This window comes from Dromiciops gliroides, chromosome 5, assembly GCF_019393635.1.
Source record: "Dromiciops gliroides isolate mDroGli1 chromosome 5, mDroGli1.pri, whole genome shotgun sequence".
In the NCBI taxonomy this organism is placed as follows: Eukaryota; Metazoa; Chordata; class Mammalia; order Microbiotheria; family Microbiotheriidae; genus Dromiciops; species Dromiciops gliroides.
In genome coordinates this window covers 287996151-288006641 of record NC_057865.1, presented here as the reverse complement: position 1 = coordinate 288006641, position 10491 = coordinate 287996151, and the positions used below count along the sequence as shown (strand labels likewise).

General features: G+C 43.7%; 1 long non-coding RNA gene across 1 annotated transcript; it reads left to right on the top strand.

Moving 5' to 3' along the window:
- Positions 1-6781: 6781 nt before the first annotated feature.
- On the top strand, positions 6782-9237 carry LOC122727699. The gene is made up of 3 exons (XR_006353179.1): positions 6782-6827; positions 7251-7355; positions 8954-9237. It is a non-coding gene; the product is annotated as an uncharacterized LOC122727699 (long non-coding RNA).
- The last annotated feature ends 1254 nt before the right edge of the window (positions 9238-10491 follow it).

Sequence of the window (10491 nt, the reverse complement as noted above, 5' to 3'; positions counted from 1 at the left end):
CTGATAATTAAATCCATGGCACCTGATGAGGTTTCCACATGAGCTAAAGAAGAGAGAGGGCCCAGGACAGAGTTGGAATGTCCCCCCAGTTAGGAGGCAGGAGAAAGGAGACTGAGAAGGAAGGGTCAGGCAGGTAGGAAGAGAAGTCTAAGAGCCGTGTCCCAGTGGGTGGGTCTTTTTTTAGTTCACCACTGCCCTGATTACTTAAGCCTCATACCTGGGGCAGCTCAGGGAGGACCCTAGCATTTCTCCATCTCCCACTTACTTTTCTCCATTACTCAGTCACTTCTCAGCTAGCCCTCAGTGTTGGCAAAGTCCTGATAGGCGAACTCATGTAAAAGGACTAGAGAGTACTTGCTTTCCCAGGGATAAAGCATATTACCAAGGGCAGGGAATAGGGAAAGGGGAAGAACTTACCCCTTAACAAACTAGGTGTCACAGCAGACAGAGTGCTGGGCCTGGAGTCAGGAAGACCTGAGTTCCTATCCAGCCTCAGACACAAACTAGCTATATGACCCTGAGCAAGTCACTTCACCCTGTTTGCCTCAGTTGCTCATCTGTAAAATGACCTGGAGAATGAAATGGCAAACCATTTCAGTATCTTTGCCAAAAAAACCCCAAATAAGGTCACTAAGAGTTTCACGTGAGTTACAACATAACAAACTATAGAAACTTCAGAAAGCACCAGCAAGTCCATGGGGGAGGGAGGGGATGAATGAATGAATGAATGAACATTTATTAGAAGCAAACAAAACAATCTTTCCCCTTAGGCCCAATAGGGCAAAACAATACATATAAGGGGGCTGGAATTGGAAGGAGTAGCACCAAGGTTTTGGTGGGACAGGGGCATGGAGGCCTGGTTCCAGGCCAGATAAGGTGACTAGCCGCTCATCCCAGCCCAGGGAGCGCTCCAGGGTTCCAGGGCTCCAGGGCCTGCAGCAGCCTGTTCTGGTAAGAAGCATTAGAAGCCCAGAGTAGCTGCAACACATCTGTTCTGTCTATGGCTAAGACTGGCCCCCTCCACCCAGGGCCATTAACTGGGTGAGGCTTAGACATGACTTGATTTCACTAAGTTTCTGTCTTGAATCAACTATAATCTTTAAATTGCCAGAAAATTGAGGGGAAGAAGGAAAGGGGATAGAATTTGAAAATCAAAGTCTTAAAGAAAAAACCCAGCTCTGTTATCTATTTAATTGGTAAAACAAATGCCTCTAACAATGCAAGCCAACACCTGCTCTACAGTTTATAATCTTATTGGGGGGGGGGCAATGAGGGTTAAGTGACTTGCCCAGGGTCACACAGCTAGTAAGTGTCAAGTATCTGAGGCCAGATTTAAACTCAGGTCCTCCTGAATCCAGGGCCAGTGCTTTATCCACTGCACCACCTAGCTGCCCCCACAGCTTATAATCTTGAAGAGTTCCTTGGGAACACTGAGAAGTGAAATAATGTGCAGAATGTGTTTTTGTAAAGTCAGTATGTGTCAGAGGCAAACTCAAACCCAGATCTTCCTGTCTCCAGGGCAAGCTAGCTAGCATCAAACTACCTCTCTAGTGCTAATCACAATTAGAACTGGCCAAAAGTAAGATGGCTGCCTTGGGAGATTGGCTTTCCACCAATTATACCCAGTGGTATAACATAGAGTGCACTCAATTAGTTCTCAGAAGACCCAGGTTCAAGCCTCAGCTCTGCCACTAATCTGCTAGGTGAACCTGGACAAGTTTGTTCATCTCTTTTGGGCTCCATTTCCCAATACATAAAATGAGGGGCCCAAGCTACTTGGGTTTAATTGACTCGAACTGGAGGCTAGAAGGAGATTATCTACCTTACTTTGTGAAAGAAGCTGATTGGTCCTAAGAGACCATACTGAGGCCAATTGTTCATACAAGTTGGCTGATCCTTTACGCCTGGACTGAGATGGCTACCAGCGATTTGCCAGCCCTCGAGATTTTTCACTCTAGAGTTTTAGGAGTTAAAACCAAGGCTCAGTCAGCAGTGTGGTATGCCAGACCAAGGGATGGCTGACATCTGATGACCTTACTGGGCCACGGGGATGGGAGAAGTCATCAAGGAAGATCTAAGCAATGAGCCACAGGAAGAGATCAAGGCAAGTGGACAGTTGGCATCAGAAAGGTCTGACAGTAGGCAACAGACATCTTCCTGGCAGGCCTGAGGAACATGGTGTTGTCAGGGAGTCTGGCACCAAAGGACAGGCAGGAGTCCAGGCAGGCAGTTGCCATTGGGGGTGTAAGAAAGCAGACAGTAGGGATCCAGCCAGAGACTGGACTTCTTGGGAAGCACTTAGGGATAGGAGTGGAGGAAGGGCAAAGCCTCATTTGTAGGCTCATAGGATTCTTGATCTAGGACTAGAGGAGATATCAGAGGCTATTTGCAGTGCCCCCTCCCTCCAGACTTTACAGATGAGGAAACTGAGACCCAGGGAAGCCAAGTGACTTGCCGGAGGTCACACAGGAAGTAATAATCAGAGTGGGGATTTGAACCCAGCGCCTTTGACTCTAGAACCCTAAAGCCTCTGGGGGGGGTACAGACCAAGACAGGAGTCCAATTATTGGAACAAGGAAACAAAGCAGAAGTCAAAAGGTCTAGAACCAGAAGTGGCCTTGGGTGCCATCTATTCCAGAAGATCTTAACCTGTCATCCCAGAATTTTCAAAGAAAAATCTTTTGATGACTGCATTTCAATACAATTGGTTCCCTGTGTGGCAAAGTGGATAAAGCACCAGCTCTGGATTCAGGAGGACCTGAGTTCAAATCTGGTCTCAGACACTTGACACTTACTAGCTGTGTGACCTTGGGCAAGTCAATTAACCCTCATTGCCCCAATATATATATATATATACATACATACATACACATATATATATATGGATATATGGATATATATATATATGGATTCCCTTACAATCCCCTGTCTTTTATTTTATGCATTTAAAAATATTATTCCATAGGCTTCACCAGACTGACTGCCAGAAGGGTCCAGGAGACAAAAAAGACTCAGAATCTCTGCCGTAGCCCCAACTCCCTTATTTTTCAGATGAGGAAACTCTGACTCAGAGAGAATACATGACTTGGCCACAGTCACACAGCTAAGAAGCAGCACAGACAGGATTCGAACCCAGGTACCCTGACACCAAATACAGAACTCTTTCCATTGGACCACCCTACTTGTCTCATCTCAATCATGAGCAGAAAAGGCAAGACTGCAGTAATTGAAATTGTGGCATAATTTCAAAATCACAGAATTTCAGAGTCTGAAGGACCTCAACAGCATCTATTTCAAGTAACATCTGAATAGGAATCACTGCAACGACATAGTCAACAATTGGTCCTCCAGCCCCTGCCTGAAGACCTCCAGTGGGGGGGGGGAGGGGGTCCCACCATCTCACAAGGCAGACCATTCCACATTGGGGACAGTTTGAATTGTTGGGAAGTTGTTTGGTTGGTTTTTTGTTTGTTTCTGACATTGAGCCAATGTTTGCCTATTCATAACTCCCTCCAGTTGATCCTGGTTCTGCCCTGTGAGGCCAAGCAGAAAAAATTCTTTTTTTATTTAATTAATAAAGTATTTTATTTTTTTTCCATTACATGTAAAGATAGTTCTCAACCTTTGTTTATACAAGCTTTACAATTTCAGATTTTTCTCCCTCCCTCCCCTCCCTCCCCCCTCCCCTAGACAGCAGGTAATCTGATATAGGTTATATATATATATATATATATATATATATATATATATATATATATATACATACATACATATATATACATAATAACATTAATCCTATTTGTGCATTAGTCATGTTATAAGAGAAAAAAAATCAGAGCAATGATGGAAAACCTCAAAATAGAAAAAAAAAACAGCATCAAAAACAAAAGAAATAGTATGGTTCATTTAGCATCTATACTCCACATTTCTTTTTTTTTTCCTGGATTTGGAGATTCTCTTCCATCACGAGTTCCCTGGAACTCTTCTGTGCCATTGCATTGGTGAGAAGAATATACTCCATCACAGTAGATCAACACTCAATGTTGATGTTACTGTGTACAATGTTCTTCAAGCAGAAAAAATTCTAAGAACTCTTTCCATGAGAAAGCCCTTCAGATACTTGAAGATAGTTCTCTGATTCTGCTTGAATCAGCTCTTCTCCAGGATTGACGGGCAATGATTGTAACTTTTTTTTCTTTCTTTGTTGTTGTTGTTTTGGTGAGGCAATTGGGGTTAAGTGACTTGCCCAGGGTCACACAGCTAGTAAGTGTCAAGTGTCTGAGGTCGGATTTGAACTCAGGTGCTCCTGAATTCAGGGCTCTGTGCCACCTAGCTGCCCCAATGATTGTAACTTAATGTTCAACGGCTGAGCTACTGAGATGGGGGATGTGGTCCAGTGAAAGTGTACTAGACTGCCCCTTTGAGCTTGGGATGTTATGCTTCTATGACTTGGGGTCAAGATGTATAGATCTGTGCCCTTAATTGTGTGAACTTAACCTTTTGCAGTCCTCATTTCTTATTTAAGTTTGAATGCAGTATGTTCCATGGAGCTGCCCTGGCTGCTTCCCAGCTAACTCCATGTTCTTAGCACTGAAGACCTAAACACTAAATTTCTTCAGTTTTCTTTAGATCCATGTAAAGCTCTGATCTAGCTCAAGGATGGGGAGTCAACCCCTATTGGTGGCAGAAGAGGGGTTATCAGTTTTTAAAAGAAAAAACAGTTTCCATGCTCTTTCTTCATCTACAGATGTCACTGAAAACCCTAAAGTCTCTCCCTGGGCTTCCCTTGAGTTGTGGAGGAACTTTCTCCAACCTAGTAACATGTTGTCTGCAAGTACATGGCAGCTAAAATAGTGTCAAGTGTCAGTTTAGACAAGTCTGAGATGAGGAAACTGACATAGAGAAATTAAGTGACTTTCCAAGGGTGGCATATTTACTAAGTGTCTGAGGTAGGATTTGAACTTAATTTCAAGTCCAGTGTCCAATCCTCTATAATAAGTCTCTCTCTTCATCTTATTTATGAGTGATTCTCTATGTGTTTTTAAAGCAATTAAATGTGGGAAATGAATTTAAGGTGTTTGAAGAGTTCAATAGCATCTGTCTAGCAAGCATCTGATTATATACTGCCCATAATAAGCCATTTGCCAGTGATGGGTCGATTTGAAAAGAAGCCTTTTGACTGGCTGAGTGTTTGATCCTAAGAGGGAGAAGATAAGCCTCCTGACTGAGGCAACAGAAGCAAAGGGGGGACTCTTCTGTTGGGGGCTCCTTGGAGGCTTGGTCTCAGTACCCTATCCCTGAACCTTAGGCTCCCCCTGCCACCTTAAAATGGGCCTGTATTAACCACATACACACCACTACACACACACAAACACACACACACACCACACCACACCATACACACCACACACACCCCAAAAGTGAACATTACAAAATTATAAAGAATAAACCTGACTCCAAAAGACGATACAAAATGACACCCCTGGCCCCCCACCCCCTTTGCCAAGGTGGGACGTCCACCTGTGTGGCACATTTCATTGCATATGTTTGCAGACTTTTGGGACATATTGATCAGTTAATGCTTTCCTCCCCTTCTGTGGCTTTTCTTTTTCCTTTTTTTCTGTCTTTAGAAACTCTTCTTTGTTATATGAGATAGTTCTCAGGAAGGGGGAAGGGGAAGGATACTGGAAGAAATCTTTGATTTTAAAAAATACATCAGGGGGCAGCTAGGTGTCGAAGTGGAAAAGGCACCTGCCCTGGATTCAGGAGGACCTGAGTTCCAATCTGGCCTCAGACACTTGACACTTACTAGCTGTGTGACCCTGAGCAAGTCACTTAACCCTCATTGCCCTGCAAAAAAAAAAAAAGACATCAATAAAAACTTTAAAAAAAAAGAAAAAGGGACCTGTACTTTCCTGTTCCCAAAGGCCCTTACTCTCTACTAGGTGGCCAACAAACTGTGCAGATGGTCTTATCCTTTTCTCTCAGTAACTGCTGACTTTGAGCTGTCAAGCAAGAAATCAACAAACATTTGTTGATTGCTACTCTTAAATCAGGCACTGTACTAGGCACTGGGAATAGGAAGACCAAAAAAAAAAAAAAAAAAGAGAGAGAGAGTCCCTGCCTTCAAGCTGCTTACATTCTAGACTAGGAGAGAACAAGAATATGTCCATGTATGTGTATACGAGATATTTGCAAAATAAGTACGAGGGTGGGGGGGGGGGGACTTGTAACTGGGAGGGGAAAGGAATCAGGGAGTGCTTCATCTGGGACACAGTCTCCTCCTCTTTAAAGTGAGGAAACAAGATCTCCACTAACTTTTACATTCTATCATTCCATGAAGATTTTTGAGAATGTGTCATGATCTCGTAAGGAAGTTCCCGAAGTAGAGTCTAGCAACAATACCATCATTGGAATACGTGTACAAGTATAGATGGGGACTACTTTGAAGGCGAGCACTGAATTCAGCCTAGTTTCAATTTTTAAAAATAAATGTAATCTCTCCGTTTAATATAGGCACATCCTGTCTAATGTTAACTGGTTCCATGGAAACGCGATGTTGGGAGAAAAGACGATCCGGAGGGCAGTTAATGCCACAGCAACAGTGTTATAAATGGGTGCTTGGCTTCTCGACAGCAGAGTTACAGAGTTACAGCAGTTTCCCAACTTTACCAAGGGGAGGGGTACTGGTTATAATGTAGTATTGGTGTTCTCAAAAAAGAACCTTGGCCAGGGCTGCCTCGTGTTCGGATTGTAGTCGGACCTTAACCTTACTGGGCTTGATTAAAGAAGCAGTGGGTACCAAGGAAAGAGAAACTCATTGGATTGTGAGTCAGGTGATACCCAAGTTCGAATCCTATATCTGTCATTTATTATTTTGTGCCTCTGAATGAGTTCATTCATCTGAGCAGTAAAATGGGGCTGGGGGTGGGGGTGGGGGGCGGGATAGCCAAGATTCCTTCCTCTCGAGATTGTGGAAGGAGTAAATGAAATCTTGAAGCTTTGTAAAGCTTAGAGCCCTCGGGGCAGCTAGGTGGTGCAGTGGATAAAGCACCGGCCCTGGATTCAGGACAACCTGAGTTCAAATTCGGCCTCAGACACTTGACACTAGCTGTGTGACCTTGGGCAAGTCACTTAACCCTCATTGCCCCCCCCAAAAAATATCTTAGAGCCCTATGTAAGAATTGGTCATTGTTTTTACTGAAGGTGTTAAAAAGCTGGTGTTAGGGCTTATTCTGCTTGGTCCCCAGGAGAGAACTAGGAGCAAAGTGTGGAAGGCTCAAAGAGGCAGAATTCGGCTCTGGATAAGGAAGAGGCTTCTGAACGTTTAGAGCTCTTCCAAGGCAAAACGAGTGGTGAGTTCCCTGTCCCTGGAGTTCTTCAAGAATGTGACCACCTGCGGTTATACTGCAGAGGAGATTCCTGTTAAGGTACAGTTTGGACTCAGTGACCTCTGAGATCTCTTCCAACTTTGAGGTTCTGGAATGCAGAGTAATATTAGCTGAGTCCGGCCTAGGCAAGGCAAGGGAGTGCACAGAAGGATGGGTGGTGGGGGAGGGGGTCTGGGGTAACAGGGGCTCCCACGAAGGAATGTCCTTGTCTTGGGTATTTATCCAGGGTGAGGAGGGAGAACTCTCCTGGGACAAGGGGACGGCCAAATGGGAGGCTCTTGGTGGGGGGCAGTGATTGAGAATGGGTTAGCCCATACTAAGAACAAGGCTAGCCTTGGAATTCAAGAAGCAGTCAATAGTGGTTTTCTTTCTTGGATCGGCATTATTCTCCACTATCCCACCATCTCTCCTTCCCAGGAGATGCTTTTAAAAGCCCCCCTCAGAGAGGTTTCCATCTCCTTTCAAGGCAGCTTTCAAACTCTGGTCTGACTCCCTCCCTGTCCCCATCTTTAAGCACCTTTTAAGGAACTATTAATCTTATAGGTTCCTTGATCCCCCAACTAAATTTATCAGCTGTTGATCGCAGCCAAGAGTTAAGCTAAATTAAACTTTGGAGGCTTTGGAAGAGTGTATCAAATGGACTTCAGTGGGGAGCCGGGGTGTAGCCATGCCCTGCCTGTCCAAACCATAAGAGGCAGTGATTTGGAGGCCAAAAGACCTGGGTTCAAATTCTATCTCAAATAATTACAGATTAGGAAACTGAGGCCCAAGGAGGTGACTTCATATGCCCAAGGTCATATAAGTGAGGGGTGTGAAACTGGAGTCTCTCTGACTCCACAGTCAACAACTCTCACAATTTCCTCTCCTTCGTCTTCATTCCCAACATTCCCTCTGCCTAGAATATCTCACTCCACTTGCATATCTCACGCATCCTTCACAGTTCAGCTCAAATCTCACATTCGAGTCTATCCAACCACCCCAGCCCTCTACTAAATACAATACAAGAAGCATCTATTAAGCACCTGCTTTGGGCAGAGCACTGTGCTAGATGACAGAAGAAAGAAGGAATCTGGATAAACACATTCCTTCCCTAAGGAAGCTTCAAGTTTAGTAGGGGAATAAGACGCCCATGGACATAGCTGTCATCCATGACCAATTCCCTGCTGTCTAGATGTGTTCACATGGCTCCTTGTGCCTGACCTGTGGCAGAGCCTTCCAAGTTCACATTAGTCTGATCAGTCACAGTCGGACATGGTGTACCTTGACCCCAACGTAGTGATGATATGTAGGACAACAACCACAGAAATGTGGGATCTCTGACAAATTGCTCCCTCTCTGAACCTCAGTCAGTCATCTCATCTATAAAATGGGGATGACAATATCTGTCCTGCTTACCTTGAAGGGTAAAAATAAAAATCTTTTAATTTCCCAAAGAGCTATGTGAAAGACAAACTATTATGATTACTCTCTAACTCAGCAAACATTTGTGCTACGTTGCAGTTTCTTTTTTGTCATTTCCCTTGCCTTATTGACACCTTTTGTTTCTTATTTCTCATCCCCAGGAAACTTTCCTTTGTCAGAATAATTTTAAAATGAAGAATATTTCAGCAAAACCAAGTGATTCATCAACCTTGCCTGACAAAGTATGCAGCATTCCTCAATCCCAGCTTTCCACATGCCTGGTGAAATGGGAGCTGCCTTGTTATATCATGGATTCTTCATTCAACAATTCATTCTTATGGAAAGTCCTTACATGGAAGATAGAATGAGGGGACACAGACATTTTCTTCATAGCTGGCAAACTCTTTGAGTGGGATGTGGACAGAGAGAAATAAAATGAACAGAGGGACTGGAACTGGGATATCATTGGTATAGAGATCTCCCAGATGAGGAAAGTCTCTACCAGGGCCACCTTCTCAGTCTTAAAGAGCTGCCTAGGACACTGAGAACTTAAGTGACTTATCAAGGGTCACACAGTCTGTGTCAGAGTCAAGATTTGAACTCGGGTCTCTCTAGCTCTAGAGCCCTCTCTCTCTGGCCACTACATCCTACTAAAGTAGCAATTAGAGCACACCAAATGAGCAAAAGAAGCACAAAGTGCTTTGGTGGCTCTGTGGATGGAGCACCAGATCTGAAGTTAGGCAGATCTGAATTCAAATTATACCTACCTTATTGTGCATCCCTGGGCAAGTAGCGACCTCTGTTACCTTAGTTTCCTCAACTATAAAATGAAAATAATAGTAGCACCTACCTAATGGAATGGTTGTGAAGATCAAATAAAATAACATTTATAAAGAACTTAGCACAATACCTGGCACATAGTAGGTGCTACAAAAATATTGACATTTATATAGATAACTCTAAATTGCTATTGTTTTTATTGTTGTTATATTGTCCCACATAGATACAAAAGAGGGTTCCCAAGGACAGTAACCATGCCTCTCTTTTTATACCTGGTCAAGTGCTTCACACATAGTAGGTGCTCAAAAAATTGCTGATAGCATCAATAGTTATAATAATGCACATTTTAGACATTAAAAGTATGTTGAAACCTATAACTTAGGGGCCATATTAAAGATCACTTTTCCTTGCCATTCTGTGATAGAGCTAAGGGAGGGGCCTTAGAACAAAGAATATCAGAGCTTAGGAGGGGGCCTTAGAACAGAAGATATCAGAGCTGGGAGTAGCCTTAGAATAGAAACTGTCAAAGACCATAGAGAGTATCTAATAATTATCTAATCAATATCATCATATCTAAATGTAACTTCCTCAGTTAAAGTTCCCTAAATGAAAGGCCCAGAGATGAGAGATGACATGTACAAGGTCACACAGTCAGTTAAAGGAGAAGAGACAGAGCTCAAGCACTTCAGTGGTAGCAACATGGGAGAGACATTAATGTCCCTTTCCCCACTAAAATCCCCTGCAAGGGAGGACAGCAGCCTGTACTGAGAGCCTCCCTCAGCACGCTCCTGTTTCTTGCAGCGAGGCACAGGGAGAAGCCCAGCAGTAGCTCAGCCAAGCCTCCCCCTCCTAAAACCATGAGGGTTACCTCTGATTGAATTACATAATGCAATTTATTTTCATATACTGACTGGAGCTT